The 22041-nt window shown below is 36.1% G+C and overlaps 1 protein-coding gene across 1 annotated transcript in view; it reads right to left on the bottom strand.

The window, feature by feature from the left end:
- The window catches only part of LOC108682440, a 55145-nt gene that overhangs the window by 18807 nt on the left and 14297 nt on the right, over positions 1–22041 (bottom strand). The window lies entirely within an intron of this gene.

The following is a 22041-nucleotide window of genomic DNA, read 5'->3' as shown; positions in this document are numbered from 1 at the left end:
AACCAGATGTGACATTAATATTTCAATTTTGATGATGTGGAAAACTGGGTATTGTATACAACCTTTGTTCACGGACGTCACCATTTCTCAACTGAGACAAATGGCTAGGAATTCTAAGTATTCACTTCAAATTTATACGTACTTTTTACACATAACTTAACTCTCATTTGTTACTCTAACTTTAATTGACAGGTAAAGCCAGTTCCTATATATGCCTTTGACGCTGCCTGGCAACTTTCAATACAACTTAACTCTCAGTTGTTACTATAATTTTGATTGACAGGTAAAGCCATGCAGTGCCTATATGCCTTTGACGCTGCCTGGTCACTTTCAACTTGTGTGTCGCGGTATCCAACTATTATGGAATACAAAGTATTTCATATTCGTGTTGCTATCCCATAAATTGGGTTATTAATTAGTCCGTTAATTTAGGTGTAATTAGGAGCTGTATAATATCAGGCTAGGTGAGCAGGCATAGTCTTATCACGTCCTCATTCAGGATCATCGGCCGCAATGCATACGAGTGATTCTACAAGTATGTCATGGACGTGCGGTTCAATCGCTTTCCGCTTATGGTTTTTCAACCTTGTATCAGTCATATAAACTGCATTATCTGTTATTTACCTGAACCTTATGCATACAATTTTATAATTTTGTAAATGCATCTACCCGCTGCTAAATTTCTAGTAAAATGAGCATCGTCTTGCTTGCTGTATTATTCCGAGAAGTACCTCTGCAGCCGCAGACTTTGACATGTAGTCTTTAGTGCTAACTACTCAAAGTCCTATGTGGAAGTAAGTAAAGCCATGGTTGAATTAATTCGTGTATTAATTCAACCATGAGTAAAGATTTCTTGGATCGACATTTGTGTCTCTATTAAAGGCTTGCGACCACACAGTACTCTCACTGTTTGGTAAGGGGCTATTTATTCATCTTGAATATTTGCTTATTCATCTTCGAATATTTCCTTAAGAATATTGAGTAAATAAATATATATGTATCATAATTCTCTTAATTGTTTGACATCCTACGATTTTATTCTCCAGTAAATGAAAATTTGATAAGAAAGGCACGAATAAATTATTGCTCGTCTTAAACCGCCAATCAATTCATTCATTATTTAAATTATTGGTGGGTCGGATCGATATTTCAGATCAGTTTTCAATCAAAATTTGTATAGTATTTATTTAGGGCTTGGTTTTCAGTATAATAATATGATAATGCAATATGCAAATGGCCTACCGACTTCTAATGTGTCTCAAAAGCTAATTACGAATTCTGATTCATATACATTTCTACTATTACAGAGGAGACCGCAATCAAAGAGTCCCTTTGAACGTGACCTGCAGAGACCCTCTAATTAACCATTCATTAATCTATTTCTTTCTCCAAATCAGCATGCAGCTCTTGGCATGAGTTGAGGCGATTTGCGATGCTCCAATATCAGAAGAAATGAAGACTCGTCCATAAGGTCTTGTTTTATTTTATTTTGAGAGTAAAATTCCATTGCAATCGATAAGCAATTTTTCACAAGAGTAAAGCACCTATCGATTTTAGTACCAGTTCAGCACATACGTTTAAAAAAAAAACAACTTCATCCAGTGACTGACCGCTTATTTAGCTCCCATTTGAGGCTCAGACGTCGTTATCAGAGCCCAACTTCTAAAAGCCACTGATTGCTCGATGCCTTTTTTACAGAAGCTATGATTACTGGGGCTTTTATTATTCGTTTTAACTTCGATAGCAGCTTTTTGCAGGCAGCCATTGTTGGGCTGTTAATACTTAAAATCTGTGAGAGTGAGCCGCGCTCATTTCCAGCCGCTAATGGCGGCAATACCATAGCCTTGCTGACCTCAAAACAAGGTCGCTGCACCAACTCTGGCCTTATTAAAATGACCATGTTCGAAATTAAAGGCCAGAGTAATACTGATAATTATCAGTGTTTTATCCCTGGCAATAAGATGGCTTTTTTTTAATTGTAGTATTATTAGAGAGATATAGGAGACACTTAATTATTAAAATAGGGAGTCTCTTATTAGGAGACATTATATTTGAGGGAGACATTTGAGAGACAATATAATAATTTCTTATGTTACCTATAGGAGACAATATATGAGGGAGACACATAGGGAGACACTTATTAAAATGACAATGTTCGAAATTAAACGCCACATTAATACTGATAATTATCAGTGTTTTATCCGTAGCCATAAGATGGCATTTTTAGCGCATTTTCTCATTTATGGAAAAAAGGCACTATTGTGCTCGCCATGTCCGTCTGTCTGTCTGTCCGTCCGTCCGTGACCTCAAATTTTCGTCGACGAGAAAATGCGCTCTCTGTCACTCACTGCAGTGAGTACTGAGTTATATTTTTTATTTAATTGTTTGAAAAGGATGGCTGAAATTTCCATAGGGAGACAGTGCGACCTACAATTTTGTAATGGCACTGTATTTCCAGAAGCACCAATTATTATCTTCTTAAACGCTGAGGAACATTTTAGGAATATTATTGAATGGCATTTACTTGCCAGTCGTCGTGGCAAGTAAATTATTGGCAAATATTGGCTTGCATTAGGCTGCTTTTATTAGTGCTTACCAGGCAGGCCGAAAAAAATTTGCGTTGTAAACACTCATTCGCGCGATTGTAAAACCATTTTATATGTTTTACCATGCATGTAAATATTAGATTAACCTATTTAATTACGTAGTTTTTTTGTTTATGTATAGCTTACATATCCCTTACCTGGTTTCACCCGGTTTTAAGGTTTTACTTATTATTTGCAGTCATTATGGATAGATTATTCCGGCAATTAAACCAGCATTTTTCTTCAATGAGCTTGTTCTTATTAAGGTTATAAGCTTTTTTTACCGCGATAAAAAATTATTTTACGACTAAAATGCAGTTTTCCTTTTCTCTACTCCTAAAATGCTGCTCTGCGCTACGGAGTATTCGAAGAAAGTATAACTTTGCAAAGTTTCTACTTTGCATTGAGTCTCGAACATTTCCTGACGAGCATCAATTGCTTCTGATAGAAAAAGTTAGAAGAAATTTTCGCACATCTAGTTTGCATTTACGGGAGGGGACGTTAGACACGTTCAGTATCGATGCGTTTTTTAGAATTGCGTTTGGGTGAAATGATTCTAATTCTATTCTAACTCTATTTAGGCATACTCTTGTCATCTAAATCATATGAAAATAGCCAGTCTTTCCATTCTATTCATGAGCTTTGACACACTCTTCAAGTGCCAAAGTGTTTAATACAAAAAATCAATAGTTTGACTCATGATTAAAACCAATATCTCGGAAGCTGATGTAAAATGAACGACAAGTCGTCAGAAAATGTTTAGCTTTATCTGTCCGCAGCAATCTTGATTGCTGGCCATTATATTGAGTTCTTGTTTGCATTATTGAGAACATTCAAAAGCTCGATGCAATGCTCAATTCTTCTTTAAAAATGATGATACGATGAGAATCTATTGTTCGTTCGCAAAGAGAAATCAACACCAATAACTCTTATGGGACTGGCGTTCAATGGAAAATGCTTTGAAGGTTACATTGGAATATGGCACAGACGTGGCTTGTAGTGTGATAAATATTCTCGTTGACTTTTATCGGACCTTTTATGTTTATTTGACCAAGTTTTGGCAATGGTTTCCCATCCCGGAAGTCGTTTTCAGATATTAAATAGAGTCTAAATCAAACTTGGCAGGACTATGGAGGTGTTCCACTATATTTGACTTGCAGTAGAGACGATGACTTGCTACATTTTTCTAAGAGTTGATGTGTCCTTAAAAATAAATAAAGAACAAAAGCACGCTGGACAAAAGACGCCATCAGGAAATGAATCTTCTTGACTGACAGTTGCATTTCTTAAACAATTCATGTCCCTGTTAAAGGGTGAATCTTCAGACTAGCGAGTACAATGTTGAATTTTTCAGAAGATAAACAATCCCGCAGGTGTTGAAAAATGTAGTTATCGAACGCACAAATTACAAAAAACTGTATAAGGAAACTTGAATATATTTTTCATTCCCGCAATGACTGTGCACACTCATGTTAGATAGAAATTAATAGTACGAATGATGGTTGATTTATCAAACCTCTTAAAACATATGCGTTTTTTCTGAAGATTTAAGTAACTATTAACGTTGTAGCGGTCCGACTTTCTGTCGTTCGCGCTCTTCTTCTTTCTTTCTTTCCGACACATTACTCGGAGCTGAAATTAGACATGAGCCGGGGTTGGCTCACTCTCGATTGAGCAGCCTGCCTGGGCGGGCGTGGCAGGACACCGTTAATGGTCGGCAAGGATATACCTTTGATGGACCTACGATGCTGCAGTCAAGCATTCATTTGAACCAGAGTGCTTGTATTTTGGATACGTCTTTCGTCGGCCATGGACAGGTGCGGCTGCAGGCAATCGGAGCTACAGTACCAGTCTCATGACGGTAACGCTTCCGGCGCTGTACGTCGCATGGACTTGGTCGTTGTGAACATTTGTCTTTCCACTCGTGTAATAGTGTTGAAGGAAGCTGCAACTTGTTCGCAACGTCGGAAAAGTGTCCCGGCGTAATCTCTCGGCAAGCACTGCGCTCCTCCGCTAGATTCACACACTTTGAATTGATTTGACTTGGACGTTTCTTCGCTAAACTGTGATTTCCTCTATGCGATAACGGATGGGACCAGCTACATCTAGTGTTCTAATGTTCAACTGTACATTTTTGGTCTGGTAGCCATCTATGATTAGTGATGTACCTCTCATGAAGTTGCTTGTTAATTTATATACATTGTTCACTAAATATATAGTTCATGCTTTCGTTTATATTGCTTGTTCATTCTTTCTAGCTATCCCGTTGGGGATAGTTAGAAAGAATATAACTATCCCGTTATGGGGATATCCCATTCTTTCTAACTATCCCGTTGGGCCCATATGTGTTGCCCCCTCTCCCGCAACAACGTAATTCTCGAAAATCACAGTGAGAAAAATTTTTAAAAGTTATTATTAATATCATAACAATAACTTGCTGGAAAATACTGCGAGAATAATTTATTTCGAAGCTAATTCTACATCAGAGTTTTCCAGCGCTGTGATCCTTTTTACGTTCAAACGGAAAGCCAACACAGTTTGGATCTCATGAGAGTAAGGCTCGAAAAAAATCATTCACTCTTAATTCATTTTGTGCTCTAGCTTTTATTTCTGTCACTTTCTTAGTGTAGATAATATATTTTTTATCCAGTGATATACAAAGCGAACAATTTACCTAAGCGAGTTTTTAAGATTTCACCGCAGTCAAACTTTGCTACACTCTTTGCAAATCGTATGTTATTGCTCTGATATAAGACACACTTTGAGTCCAACCTACCCGTGAGATACAATCATTATAAGGCATTTCTAGTTACCATTATAAAAATAAATCGTAAGTATAATTATTGCCTGGAATGCACGTAGTGTGGCAGGAATGTCGGTCACTCCATCATTGAATTAAGTATCTGAGTTTTCAGGCTGTTTACTGTCAGACCGAGCCGTTTGTTCGAGCTTTTACGGCTTGCTGGGACACACGGTAGCCACCATACGCAAGTGCGCAAAAACCCCAGGCTGTTTAAAACTCCATTCCCAGCATGTATTACTCATATATAAATACCCTTAAGCTGGACTCAAACTCTACGTATAAGTTTAGCGAAAAAAATACGCGTCTACTTATTTAATAAAATATCTGGACGTGAAAGTAACAGTTGGATAATTACTTAATATATTCTGCAATTAATCTAAACAATGTTATTTGTTCGCTCATACGTGTTGGGAAATGGTCGATAACCTGTATTTTTAGAAATCATTCGTACTTTCTATTTTAAGTTGATTTTGCCTAGAGAATAATATAATAGATGTACGTGTAACAACAATAATTTAAGCTATTCTGTATTGACAGTCTATACCAAATCCTATATAGTCAGCCGTTAAGTGGCTATAAATGAGCCAGGTAATCTTCATCAGGAATAACGATCCTCACGTAAATCGGCTCAAGCGATGGTAATGAAAACCTAGCAGCGATGTGACGCCAATGCAGTTCAGTTGAGAGTCAAGGTTGAGAGAGCAAGAAAAAGAAGCATTACATCGCTGGAGCAACATCCCAGTGAAAATTTACAGACGCGGCAGCTTCTGATTTGGATTTCCAGAAGCTGGGGGCGACTCTAAATTTTGTTACCCAGTGAAAATTTACAGACGCGGCAGCTTCTGATTTGGATTTCCAGAAGCTGGGGCGACTCCAAATTTTGTTAGGAATAACTCGAGTCCAGCAATATACCGTGCTTGCACTGGCAGCGGTAGAGAGAGGTGGCAACGCTACTTCGCTGTAACGATGTCAACGTTGTAGCATCGTTTGGAGCGTGACATTTGTAATGAACGGTCTTGGATGTTTTAGTAATAAAGAGTTTTGCGCCAATTTCTCGCTGATATTAAATCTTCCTTCCCAATGAATTTCGCTATAATAAGCAAAAATACTGTGGTATTGACAATGAATGCAACATTAATTCACACTATTATACTCTTAAGTATACCGATGTCCTAAAATTGTGAACAATTTCATTCAGAAACTGTCGTACTAAATTCTTCTTTTATAGAGCTATCAATTCCACCACCAGAGCATCTTTTACAAGTATTTATTGCTCCTTGTTCTAAGAAAAATTTCTTGGAGTCCCATCCCTTTCTTTCTTGTATTTCATCAGAATTCTAGATTTGGAAACAAGCCAATTTTTAAAACCTGATGCCAAGCCAATTATAATACAGATCATAAACAGATTTTAGAACGACCATGAGTGTGTGCGTGGGAGTTCTATTTATATCAAATCGATAGACGCACAAATTTTTGCTCAGCCAGCAGTAAGGATTCCTACCTTTTAAGTCTCCAATAGCCAATAATGGATTATCCAGCTCAGTACATTCTTCGAAGATTCTCTTTATAAAGAATCCTCCGTGAACTAAATTACGACTTCATTGATATTCCTGAAGCATATTGCATAATTTTAAACAGGCTTCAGATCACTGAAAAAATCCTACACTGTCGCCAAAATCATTATTTAGTAATTGACGCATGAATTGTTCCTTATGACAAGCTGCAATTTTGTATTAATAATTTTTTTCTTACTTGAAAATTTTTATACAAGAGACTTTATGTTTATGGTCGTATAATATCGGTATACATTTTTTCTGATTTAAGTTTTGTACCTAGTTATTATTTCGACGCTCCTTTTCAATTCTTTGTGGTTATTCATGAGTAGTTGTGAATTTAGTTGACACTCAAATCAAATTGCACAATTTTTTCCAAATGAATAAATTACTGTAACACATGCTTATTCACTGCATTACTAACTTGGTCGCAATGAGAATTTGAGAACATTTTCCTGATAGGATGGTGAATTAATTATTAATATATTTTATCTTTATTAGATAATATTTATTTATATTATAAATAAATATTTATATTTATTATCTAGTTATTAATATTTTATCTCTACGCCAATTAGAGTTTGTCATCTTACACGAATCTTCAAGATTTTTTATGTGTAATGCCGTCCATAGTTTACGACTAACATCCTCCCGACAAACTGAAATTGGATGAATTGAAATGTTGAGATTACACTCACGCATAAAAAGGTTAATGTGACGAATTACATGAAAAAATGATTCTCTGACGTCATTTGCAAGATTTTTCCTCACTTCTCTATCGGAGCTTGATTTTATATTCTTAAATGATCCGTGCTAGCATAAAATTGTAAAAGCTTTGAAACCTTAATGTGTTACCGACAAAATTATTTAAATTGAAAGCAATTGAAGATAAAAAATTTACCTACATAACTTTTAAATTGAAATTCAAGATGTGATTGGGAGAATCAGATTCAACGATCACTAATATTTTCGTCAAAATCAAATTTTCTTAAATTAATTTGGAATTTTTCGTTGTTTTTTTCGTCATCTGACATTAACAATTTACGTTTCAATGTCAGTGCATAGCAACAGTGGATACGGAATTGCAGAACTACATAATCAACTGAAACGGTTAACATACTCGTTTTTAGTTCAATATCAAATGAAATAGAAGCTAGAGAAGGCTTTTGCAATCTATTGTAGTTCGAGATTACAGCAACCTCCTTAATTACTCTACTATCGAAAAATTATGCTTGTCCATTCCAATATACAAACTTGTAAAATATACTGCGCATTGATATAAATAAATCTATTTTCGTTTGATTGGAAAAATTTTCAACCTAAAAACCAACTTCATATTTTCAACGGGATGGGAATTTTGGTCGGCAGTTAAAATGAAAACTTCTTTATCCACAATCGAACCCAATACAGCATTTGTTGTGGTTGTTCCTGATAATTCGAGTAAATTTCTCCATTTTTATCTAATTTTACAAGGAATAAAATGAGGTAAAATGAGGTGTCCGTGAAACAAATGAATTCTGCCCCAGTCGAGATGTAACACAAGGACGTCTATAGCGTGTCACGGCTCTGACATTTTATTGCTGATAATAACTAGGGTTGTTCCCTCACTTCGAACTCTAATGGCATTATCGTTTGTTTGTCAAACTCTTATAATATGCAAATCATGCTCCTCTAAAGCCATCTCGAGCACCTGCTGCTGCTGCTGCCTTTCTTTGTCAGCCTTTGGGTCAAAATTATATTAAAACCGACACCGATTAATGATATGACTTGATGAGTTATTGAAGCGGAAGCCATTGCATCAGCCATCTATCGAACTTATATCATCATAAATTGTTTCTAAATCACCACTGAATCTTTGAAGGAAACTAATTAACACTATTAAAATGCAACTAGAATTTTTCGTCCTTCTTGAACTCACCTGCTGTATTATCTATGAGCAAAAATTGGCAATAAGTTTGTTAAATTCTGAGCATTTTCATACAGGTTATTATATAGGAAGGTCAAAAGATATTTATACGCAGTGCAGGTTCTATATGCGTATCATGTACAGCTGCCGTGACATACCGACATATCGCATTGGGGTCATCTTATTGAGTGACCAGAGCAGTTATGCGCCGTGTTTGCCTTAGCTTTCTCTTGATGCATTTCTTAGCGTCTTGCTTCTATCCAATTTTATATGGAGAAAAATATAACTCAGTACTCACTGCAGTGAGTGACAGAGAGCGCATTTTCTTGTCGACGAAAACGTGAAGTCACGGACTGACAGACGGACAGACAGAGGGACAGACGGACAGACAGACGGACAGAGGGACAGACGGACAGACAGACGGACATGACGAGCACAATAGCGCCTTTTTTCCATAAAAAATGCATAAAAAAGCGCTAAAAATGGAAGAAGAAGAAAGCATCCTGATAGAATCTTTGTAGAAAGCCCAGACAAAATTTAAATAACTGTACAGTGAAACATAAAATATTGCATTTCTTCGTGGTGACTAATAAGTATGCTGTTGATTAATAAGTATGCATGTGATTAATAATTATTCTCTTGATTAATAATATGATCCCAAAAGAATTTTGAAATTTTATGAGTCAAGTACGATAAATTCTCGTAATCGAGATTCAGATTCAGAGTCAAGTATGTTTGTCTGCACAGGTCGTGCACTGTCCACAGATAAAAAATAATCTGCTAGTATTTGAAAGAAAACTGAGATTAAGTGTTAGTGACCGTAATTTTTATATTTCTACTATTAAAGAGTGAATATTCAACTTGATCGCTGTAAAACGTACATGGGCACCGCGTGTTTAGCGTGATCTCAAATGAGCATTACTCGCACGCGCGCTGAAGTTAGTGGCTATATAATCCACTGTTGGAACGTAAGAGTCAACTTTGAAATTTCGGGCTTACACTAGCTCACCTAAACAATTCAACGTAATGAGTTTATTGATAGAATCTAGTCTAGCCCTTTTATAACATTCTCTACAAGCCTACAAATTTATCACATGTTGCGTGTGAAGTTTCATCCACCCAATCTGAAATTTCAATTATGCAGCAATCAATTTCAATTATTCTATGCAGCAAATGCTAATTTTTAATCAGAGGTTAACCCTGCAGTTGTCACGTGCAAAAACTTACCAAATTGGTCACCTTTAATTACTATAGGTTTCGTTACGGTCAATTTTCGTAGGAATGGATTACTTGCAATCCACGCGACCACTGTAGGAATACGAACTATTAGTTAGAGTCGATAATTATCTGCAGGTTTAAGAAAACTTTGGTAGATACTGAAGAATTACGTACAATCGTTCTTCATTTAAATTGCATCTACTCTGAGAATTGCGTTTCTTCGCTAAATCATGCAAGGAGAATGCATTAAAAACGTATATTTCATATTCACGTTAAGTCTGTGTCTGACACAGACTTTACGCGAAATTTTTTTTTGCGCGAAATTTGTGTGAAAAGCATATGTAAATTTGATCATTTTATCAACGTGATTTCTTAAACTAATGACTCACTTTTCATGTTTTCATGTTGAAAATATTTCAGTTGATGATTTAATGCAAAGCAAATCCCACGTGTTGAAGTCGACGGCAGAATGCGAGAGCTTTCAACATTATTATCAGCACAGACAGAAGAGCGATGCGAGTGTCTTGCTTTCTAAAGCAATTCACTCATTCTATTCATATCACTGAATAAAACTTAATTATTAAGCAAGGGATGCAGTCATTTATGAAAATATTCCGTGCACTTCACCTCCTCAAAATATTTAATCCGCTTCTAATTACCCATTAAAGCCTTTCAAACTCTAATGCGTAATAAGGTAATGAGGGTGTGCGGTAAAAAATATGCAGTGAAAAACTTACACGTGTTCTGCTTATTCCAATATATTGTTATCAAAGATTAACCGCTCGACTTTAATACACTTAATTTTTAATGAAATATCGCTGCTGCGATAAATTTCATAAAATCATAAAATAAAATTTACCTCAGGTCTCATAAATATTTTGCCGCAATTAATTTTTTCTTGTAAATGTTTCAGCCTGAATTCGAAGTAGAGACATGATTTTTTATATGTTATCAGTTCCAGGCTTTGTTTCCGCAGAGACGTTCGATTTACAATAATGAATTTATTTGCAATTCAAATGCAATGTTGAATTTAATTCAAAATATTCATTCTAAATCGGTGATGTAATCTTGCAGTTCAACTATATTTTTTGCTATTCTAAACTTCCTTTTCGTTCAGCGAGTTTCATCCGAAAATATTCTACTGATTACATTATTTATTCTCAAATGGCCTGAGATTATTTTATGATTACCTTGTATAATAGTTTAAAAAATTATGTGTCTCCCATATTCAAATGGCACGTGCAAGGCATAATAAAGGATCCTACTTTTACTGCCTTATTTACATTATATTTCCATTTTTAAAATTATGTGTGGTAAATTGGTGTTTTTTATTCGTTTTATGACCATAATTCATTACCAAGTGCGCATATAAGGTCATAAGTGCGCTCATAAATTTGTGATTCATTCTGCAACATAATCATTTTCCAATAAACGTATTTTGTGGTGAAGAATTGCTGCGTCCACTGCCATTGAGGCTCCAATAAAGTTAGCTTTTTCTTGGTGATGAAAAAACAAAAATATTAGGGAGTAGCTAACCTATTATTTATTTAATAATGACCTAGTATATTAGACGGGTCAGAAGTGGCATTTTCGTTAACTAATTGTCAAAACATGCAGTTAGATTTAATAAGGAAAATATAATTAAAATTGTTTCAGCATTTAAGTTTTTAAAATTACCATCGTTTACACATCAGAAAATATGTACGAGTGCACACACAGCTCATAATGAGCGTGTAATGAAAGGCGATTTTTTGCATTAAAAAGGCTACTTTATTTATTGCTTCTGGCGATAGTTGAACACTCCTTTTGCTCGTTGCAAATGTTTGTGAAGCCACACAAAATCAAGCAATTCATACTTGAGATGCAACAATGCTCGTCATATATCAAGTACTGTATTTACGATAAAGACATTGATGCTTCAGAACGTTATAACTTTTTGAAAGAAGTCCAGGAGTTGTAAATAGCTGATGCTTAAGTCACGGTGCAATATAGCTTTCCGATGTTCGAACGTATGCACAATTTCAATACTTTACATGAAGGTAAACTGATAAATATCTTGTCGCGGTTTGTTCCCTGACTTCTCCCGAGCTCGGCCATTGATTTTGATTTTACATGAAGGTAAACTGATAAATATCTTGTCGCGGTTTGTTCACTGACTTCTCCCGAGCTCGGCCATTGATTTTGATGTTTTTCGACAAAGACTTTTGCGTTAGGCGGTGATGGACGCAGCGTATGCCAGCATCACGGCCCTGCAGTTTGATGGACCCTGGCTATAAAATACCGACGACAGCCGCCTTAGCGGAGCATGAAATTCGGTCCACGAGTGACGCGCAACATAGAGCGTTCGCTCCTACTTTTGGGCACAAAAAAAATAATTTGAGCGTCAATTTTAAATAAGTTCTATGCTTAAGACTTGAAATATTATTGATAATATGTAAAAATTCTAGTAGTTTGATGAAATCTTTAAATAACTCACGCTGGTATTTCTGTCCTTTTTATACGAAGGCAAATGCTCGCATGCTTTTCGTATATAATCATCATCAACCAGTCTATGATATTTTCTAGAAAATCAATCCAAATTCATTATTCGTTTTTTCATGTTTTTTCAACACATATTCTCGAACGACTCCCACAAATTTTTCTAAAGGAACAAATTTACCAGCAGTACGTCTTATAAAAGCAGGCCATGACCATGAGTGTCTATTCCCGATAGCCGTGAAGGCAGCAGTATTGATGCCTTATATATAGAGTGACTGGTGAAGGCAGTATTGATGCCTTATATATATAGAGTGACTGGCTCTTCACGCTGACTTATTCTTCAATGCGGCGTGAACGCTAATGATATGATAGCGTGCGCTCCATTTTTAGCGGCGATGTTTTCATGAATTAATCACATAGCCGATGGAGTTCTATACCGCATGGGAGCTGTTTTAAATGGAAAAAATATTGGTTTTACATTTGAAGACTCGCTCCAATAATCGCTCGTTCACGATGAATATTGTGAGACCTTGAGCCGATTTTAGCTACGCCTCGTCAATCACATCAATGGCGTCAAGAATAAAGGGTCTAGTACGTAAAAGTCCAATATTGTGTCTCTTTCTAAATTTCTTCTCTTTAGTAAGCAACTCAATCAATTAACATTGAAACAAATGAATTTCACTTTCTGGAATCAACAGTATAAGGTTTATGAATAGTGATTTACCTACATTATACTGTTAAATTTAGCTGCGAACATTTGTGCCTTTTTGTAATGATACTGTGCAATTTTATAGAGAAATAAAACTACAAATGAAATAACCCCTCATTTCTGTTTATGATTCGTTTCTCTATAGGAAATACCTAACCCTGACAATGTCTGTATTCAGTTATGTTACTATAAAAATAATAAATAATAAAATAATAAATAATAAATAATAATTAAATCATTCACTGAACTTTAAAAAATCTCACTCATTCGTTCGTTTAAGCAGTTAGGCTGAATCATTCACTTATCGACGATATTATTCTGTGTTATGGAATTGAACTTCGGAATGGAATGCCACCCTAGAAGTCGGAAAGCTCTTGCCAAGGCATTCTACAAAGCGCCTTCTAAAGCATCAGAAGCGATGAACCGAGGCGTAAAATTTCTTATGGGCCTTTTTATAGCATGAAAAGCTACGCCGTCGCCTCATTTCATAACAAAAATGTTGCCACGTTGCGCTGGAGTTGAGTGAGATTATGCGACGCGCATGTCTTCTCTTATAAGGTTAAGTTCACTCTCAATCTGATACAAGTTGTTGAGAACAGTCGAGGTCGGGATTTGACTTCCTAGCGTTGCCACGTCTTAACGGCTTTGGTCTTTGTTGAAAACAGCTATTGGAGTCATTATCTTAGCAGACTTTTTAGAGGTGCCACTACTGTACATGCGGTGTCTCCACAATTGGATAGTGTCAGCTCAGAAGCTCTTTCAATTGTTATATTCTGGTTTGATGTGTTTTGAATTCATTAAATTAATATATTGGCTCGGTAACGTTGCAAAATATTTATTTATTTAGCTCGTTTATTCAATAAATGACAATTTTGACGGGTGTTCCGCCAGAAAAAATTGGTACTTTCAGTATGGAAAGTATGGAAGAAAAGTTACTCCATTGAGAAAGTTACCATGTTAGACCATTCATTCCAAAGAACCTTCAACTGAATTTTTGGTTCATGGGCAGCAGTCCTTGAAATTTTGATTCCATTTCTTTGTAGTTAGTGGTCGATTCTTGTCATTTACATCATTACATATTTCCGTTGTAATTTCTAGTTCCTCAATCGCCACACAACTTTTATTGGGACTGCATATAGCTTATCATTCTCTTTCATTTCAACTTATCGCTTATATATAAAGAAACATCGCACATACGGATACGATACAGAATGTCAATCAACGTTCATCGACCACACGCTTTACACACACAATTAAGTATCGTGGCCATGATACGTTCGTATAAGAAGCCGCTTCACAAATACATATTTTGGGAAAACTCCCAGCCGGACTTCTTGAAACTTATTGTGAAGAAGTAGAGCGGCTTCGTCTTAATAAGACAGAGGGATGGCTAGCTCTAGAGAATATAGCTTATCTTTAAGTGGCCAAGCACTGTGACAGAAGTTTCCTTGGTACTTTGTGTTGCACCATAATTTCCTATGAATAAGAAATTCATTTTAGTCCCTAGTTGTTGTGCACAACACTTGCTGAATTTTCTCTTTAGTTAAATGATGCATGCGTTTATCACCTCATTATGAACATCTTGGCAGGCCCGTCAAACTTAGTGGCTGTTACCCCTTAAGGAAATTTCAGCTTAATACTTGACCTGTGCTTGACCAGCACTGTAAGTTCTCTTTAAAACTTTGTTATAAATCTACTTTGTTTGGCGCACTATATTTAATTCTAAACTCTACTTTAACCTTTCAACTTTACCTGTAATGTCAAGACATTCAAAGTAGGTTATGGTGCTTTAAATTAAGAATCTGAAATGCTCACAAAAATGTACTCGAATCCCCCTGGTTTTAATTTTACGTATTTGTTTGTGTCTTCTTCTAAACTCCAATTCTCGGCCTCTATTAAGTTGATCTGGATGCTAATTTTTCTTGGGATTACCTCGGTGTAAAAAACCGCATCTTGTACAAGAGAAGAAATATAATAATATCTATTTGATCTACCTTAAATTCTCGTTACAGGCTTCAATCCTTGAAAGAATTTACAGAAGACGATAACTCTCTGCGTAGGGAGATATTCCCTAAACACGTTAAGTCGTCAGTCTTTTTACAACACTTCTCTTTAACTTCACTTCTTCTTCTTTGTCACCTACAAACCTTGTAATCGATATTTAACACACTTCTACCTGTCCAATCGATCTGAAATTTTTCACACCTGCGTAAAGTCGGACACAATGCATGAATCAATTGACAGAATGAATAATTTTAAAAGTAAAAAAAAATTATGCATTAAAATAAATTAAAAAATAATAATATTTAAAAATAAAGTAAAAAATTCAATGTACACGTGTAACATCAGAGACACTTGCCTCTTGAGAAGTGTTTTCATTAAAAATTAATTTTTAAACGCATTTTATTTTATTTGCTGATACTGTTGTGGAAGAATAGTTGTTTTACTATCGTAGACAGAAACACAGGGTGTTATGGCATGAAAGAGCAATTCAAATTTTGTGCCCTTGGATCCGACTTCAACGCTCGAGCTTCATGTTTTTCAGCAACTAGGAGGTGTCTCAGCTTTCACTTAGCGCTGGATTTGTGCCACATGCAGCGGCCACTTGAGTGACGCTCTCACTGCGTGAGTCAATCGAACAGCACCATTATTGTACAAACAGATCGCATGCTCACGTATCATTGCTGTTGGACTGCTCATCGAAATTCTTAATATTGCTTATAGCATTTTTAGTGCATGCTTATGACAAATTTAACGTTCTTATGCCAAGTGAAGTGCATTTTAATATCATTTCGATTCATTAGACTGCGACTGTCACAACTGCTCACTCCGTGCATTGCTCAGCACTCATTTTAAACTAATAGTACACCTAATTAAATGTCATTATTTGTATTTTACGAGTTTTCCTTTTATTTTGAATAAATTCTACCTGTTTGCAGTGTTTACTGTAGTTGAATTTCGAATAATAATGAAAATTGAAAATATACATCTCATTCAAGTTTCGTCATTTGATCAATTTAATTGAGGTCTAATTCATCCATTCAACTATGCAAACTAACATCAGAAACGTAACAATAACTGAAATATTTGAGTCGAAATAATTGTTTTTTTAGTAATTTTAAGCATTGATTTCCGAAACAATATCCTTTATTTGTACTAATGTAATTTCAAAATTTGAATTGTAAGTGCAACATAACTCTTCACTTATTCGCTAATGAATGTTTCGAAATGTTTTTCAGTTATTAAAATAAAAATGATTTACATTATAATGAAATGTCTCTTGGAAACCTAATAGTTGAATTTTAAATCTTAAAGAAAGCCTGATTTGCCGCATTGATAAAAGCTATAGGAAAACGTTTAAAAAGAAATACTCACTGATTTTCAACGAAACATGCATCAAAAAACTGCATCAGCTCAACTATACCCAAATATATATATATAAATATACGTCAAACAATACTCTTGCCATTTCTTGACCGCATATGCTCTGAGGTACGTGCTGGCATTGGCATAATTGGTATCATTTAAAGCGACCAAATGCCACCAACAATGATTGTCTGGCGCGCTCTGTGATCGCATGTAGGCAGTGGGCACTCAAATCTTGCTCATTATTGAGAACCCTGGGCGTGGTTCGAGAGCCCAACTATAGGCCTCCCAAACGCCGGCGATAAAACGGTGAAAATGTTCCTCAGGGTAAGCAACCTTAAGCTTATCAGCGCAAATGATTTCTGAGCCGAAAAGTTATTGCAACAATCGTGTCGTATTACCTTAATTTCTGTTCTAAATTTACTCAATTTTCTTGCATTCACCTAAATATTTCCTCTTGATTATTGTGCCACTGTCATGCATTTGCTAGCAAAGATTAAGCAGCTTTAAGTTCATGAATTTTACTTGATGTAGTCTTAGGAATCTAGTTTTCAATGATAGTTATTACTTTCCTAGTTCGCAAACCCCCGTGATTGAGCAGGACTTCGGATATATTTTCCAAGGAGCCTTTGAATGAGTACGACTTCCGATGTTGTTTTGAAGGAGATTGCGATTGAGCTTGACCTCAATGATTTTTTTCAATGAGCCCCTGGTTTAACTGAACTCCCAATGTTTTTTTTAAGGTCCCCTTGATTGAGCAGGACTACAATAATTATTTCCTATAGAAGCCTTTGCTTGAGCTGGACTGCACTGTTTTTTTTTCATGGAACCAATGGTTTAACTGGTCTAAAAATGTTGTTATCATGTATGTTGTTTTCTTGTTTGCGTAGGACCTCTAAAGTGATTTCAAAAACCTTTGATTTCGGACATTGATATATAATTTTGTTTTCAAAGAGCTCATGTTTGACAGGGGCTGCCTATTTCGTTTTCATTTTTACTGCAGTCATGTGAATTTCCTTTTTGAAATTTAGTAATTCACTTTTCAGACTTTTTTTGGTGAATTTGACACAAAAGAGTAAAATAGTTCCTATCGACGCTTCTTCATGATTAATCATATTACAAATTCACGAATTCACGCTTCCTCATGGTTAATCATATTAATTTTATAAGTTTGCAGTACTTCGCTTTCGTTGATTTTAATCATAAACTAATATTGCATGAAATTACAGTTCTATGTTAACGCTAGCGGATTTGTGGGCCCGTGCGCACGAAAACATGTAAGGTAATTTCAAATCGAAAACCACCATAAGTTAATTATAAGTGCATTTTAAAAATTAATTACTAATTAGCTTCATAAATTGCTTTATCAAATATTTATAATTTTAAATAATTAAAACGGGAAGTTCATTCTGTCGATACGTTTCCTGTCATTGCGAAACAGTTTATTTCGACAGCCTCGCACCTCAATAATTATTGATGGTCAATTAACTGCTTCACAAATTAGTACCAAGTACGAGTTTATGTGCTTCATGCTCGATCATTCAAATGAAAAAAGAACTATTCTCGCCACAACAACACATATCAGTCTTAGGACGCTGGAAGAAAATCCGATATACGCAATGAAAGTGTCTTGACTAGTTTAAATAAGATTTAATAACATAACATAACATAACAATAACATAATAACATTAATAACATAATATTTGTCTTGGCTAGTTTAATTATAATTTATTCATTAATCTGCTAATGGTCACCTTAAATTGCATATTCTGACAAATTTTCAATCATCTAAACGCTTAATTATATCCTTTAACAGCATTTCAAAATGTTCACGTTTCAATTTTTTAATTGTAGGTTAAAGATTCTAATTTAATTTGACGACGAATGACCGTCATGCAATGCCCCATTACAAAATATAAGTTTAACTTGGTAGCTATGATACACTCTTCTCACATTTCTATATTCACTATCTCATGCGAATATAAAATGGAAACCATGGATTACAAAAAGTACACTTCTCCACTACCAAGTGTTTTTTCAGTCAATTTCCGTTTCTAAGTCATATATTTATTTAGATAATTAATCTGCCGCTATACTGTAACATGTCATTCACTATGACATCATTGGGGAAATGTTGATATTTCTCTTTGCTATTGCTAACGTTGACCTTTCGTTGAATACTATAGACTACTGGGAAGCTTAACTGGGCTGGCTCGGAATTATTAATCCCTGAGATTTAAAAAATCCCAAATCCCGTCGTTAATTTTCAAACTACCATAATGTTGATAAGAGTATGGCCTGTTGATACGCAAGTTGAATGGAGAATTTCTATTTAATTTCCGTTTCCAAATTCGAAAGAAACTTGTTCTAAAAAATGAACAAAATATAAATCTACTAAACAAGAAAAAAAATATTGTAAGAAAAATCCAATACTTTAACATTTATGCGGAATTTTAACCGAAACAATTCAACATTGAACAATAAAATTTCTTATACAGGAAATATTTTTTTACGACTGGTATTACTGGTGTAGCGTCGAACTTATCCAACATGTATTCACAGCACGAGGTCCAAGCAAACACACAAACAAACTCCCCAAATTATAACGATAATCTTGATATTTTGCACACGTACAACTTTCAAGGAACACTGCCTGTAGTTATATATCAAACTGCTTTTTAGCGCAATTTCTCATTCATGGAAAAAAGCCGCTATTGTGCTCGCCATGTCCGTCCGTCCGTCTGTCCGTCTGTCTGTCTGTCCGTCCGTGACTTAACGTTTTCGTCGACGAGAAAGTGCGCTCTCTGTCACTTACTTCAGTGAGTACTGAGTTATATTTTTTGTACCAGTAAAGCTGTCCACGTACAACTTTCAAATAATATTACCCGTGCTTCTATATCAAACTGCTTTTTTGTACCAGTAAAGCTGTTCACAAATATTGTCTGTCGTAAGATTCCACGCAGCTATTAAATACGGGTAATGTCGACCGGCCACGATACAGGGAGGACTACTACAACCGCGCGTGACCTCGTAACTTGCGATGACCGTATTTATACGACGCGTTCGTGACGCTCACGTCGAGACGCAGCGGTGTTATCGTGTTTTTATTCGGTTATTAGACGCTCCTGACTCCATTACTCGAGCTTGATAACTGCAATTTGTGTTAGCTCAATTCATAGCCACAATTCCCAACAAGTTGCGATGAAATCTTGACGTTCTCTTATTTAAGGTGCCAGAAAGATAAAAAAAACAAACGTGCATATCATATTCATTGTATAACAAATGTGAGTAAATTTTTTTAAATCTTGATTTAAATTATAAGTAATTAATAACTACCACTGTAGTATAGTGATTCAAGAGATTCCTAGATTAGCTCAGCTGAGTCGGTGTTAAAGATCTCGATATTGTGTAAACTTTCCTTGAGGTCAATTGGGAGGAAGCGCATAGGTGCCAAAGTTGACAGATCAGCTTGGCCACGTGCGGTACCCAAAACACCTCGAGTACCTGTTATCTTGAGGATCTAAGGGCCTACACTGTCAAAATTTTGAGGGTGGTTGGCTTCTGAATTAAAGACGCCTTTAGCTCACCCAGCGTATAAATTATCGGCTCTGTGTCCGCTTTACGCTCTGGTTGTACGAGTTGAATAAGCGTCTGATTAGAATCCTGCCATAGACCGAGCGAGTTTGGGGCGATCGTGGGGCACGCGTATTTGGCACCTAATAGCTTCGGCACAGACGCGGCCGTAAGTAACAAGTGCGTTCAAAAAATTCCCTCTCTTTTCCCTTTACCCTTAATGGGAGAAGGGGCATTTGATTTCGAATCGCTGTACGCTATATATGTGCAGACTAGACGTAACATAAAAAATGTATCACCGCGGCACAATTAAGCATAGGGCAATGAACGAATTTGAACCGGGAATAATATAAGTCAATACAACTTTTAACCCAAACTTTCCACATTACCCACAACATTCTCTAATATTTACCAGAATATTGCCCGAACAAAACAATCTCCAATATTTACCAGCATTCGACATTCTCACACATTACCCATAACTAAACATTCTTCAACATTCACTAGCACTCAACAATCAACATTCTCCAATTATGGATCCAGTTCCAATTCAACTTGCATTTCCAATTATGGATCCAGCTTTCTTGATGAATTAGAAATTAGAATCTTAAGTATATGGACACGAGCAGCTAAAATAACACACTCCTGCCAACATACATACATATACCACAAATTAAAAATTTCCATTACTGCCAGAGCCAAAATCTTTGAAGCCCAACTGAGTGTTCTAGATTACCGGCATCATGGCGTCATGCCCATTATTCACTTTGTGCCTATGCCGATTTTGTGTTTTTCAACAAACTCCACTTTAATTAAGAAGCATTGTACAGGAAAAGTAAAAAATTGTAGTTTCTAATAATGTTCAGCTTTTAAAATTTATTATTTTGAAGTCAAATACTTCACAAGTTCACTTTTCACACAACGATTAAACGATAAAAATGAGCAACGTTCGCCATATTCGACATCTGATCATCACAAGTACCACACGTGAACTGCCGTCGGCAAGGCAACCGTATAGCTTCGTGTACGTGTACACGGGGCGAGTAGTAGTGTTGATAGGTCGAGTCGATTACTCAAATTCAAAGTTTTGCCGGCTGAGAGCCTATACACGAGGCGACTCAGGCGAGTGTTTTTGGTACAGTTTCAGTTCGCCGGCACCACTGCAACGTTGGGAGTTGTCAAGTATGGTGTGTTCATACTGCATGGTGGAATCAAGCAAGAGCGACACAATTGTCCACACTACAGCAGCCACCGCGGTACTGGGCTTACTCGACTAGTCGACTGGCTCAAAAAAACCTTAGGTTCTTTGGGCGCAAATCACCCAGCTAGTCGCCTCTGAAGACGTTAATCATCACAAAATATTTGGATTCGACTGGACTAATCGACGCGACTGCTCGCTCCGTGTACTGTTTGAGTACCTTATCACTCCAGCTGCATCACGGCAAACCAGAATAATATTTAAGCATTTAACGAGTCTAGCAAAACATTTTGCCCTGCGAACATGATAAAGTAACTATGAGGAACAAGCACCGTAAAGCATTGACCAGGTTTGGTCATCGATGTTATTTGAACTTATGACTAAACTTTTTAAATTTGTTCAAAAAGTAGTCAGGTGCCTGGACAGAGTTGGACATTACGACACTCACGCCGCGATAATTAATGTCCAGTAAGGACAGCCGCCATTGAATGAAACGATCATAATTCACTGAATTAATTATGTAAACTGCACTATTATATGATACCATTGTGCGGTTAACAATCTTGTGAGCCTCACCTGGAAATATTGAAAAGTAGACCTTGTTTGTACAACCGAAAGTAAATTGTTCAATGCCTGTCATCTGGCAATACAC

This window comes from Hyalella azteca, unplaced genomic scaffold (assembly GCF_000764305.2).
Source record: "Hyalella azteca isolate HAZT.00-mixed unplaced genomic scaffold, Hazt_2.0.2 contig5407, whole genome shotgun sequence".
Classification (NCBI taxonomy): domain Eukaryota; kingdom Metazoa; phylum Arthropoda; class Malacostraca; order Amphipoda; family Hyalellidae; genus Hyalella; species Hyalella azteca.
Note: the sequence above shows the minus strand (reverse complement) of the source record. Positions and strands in the feature narration are given on the sequence as shown.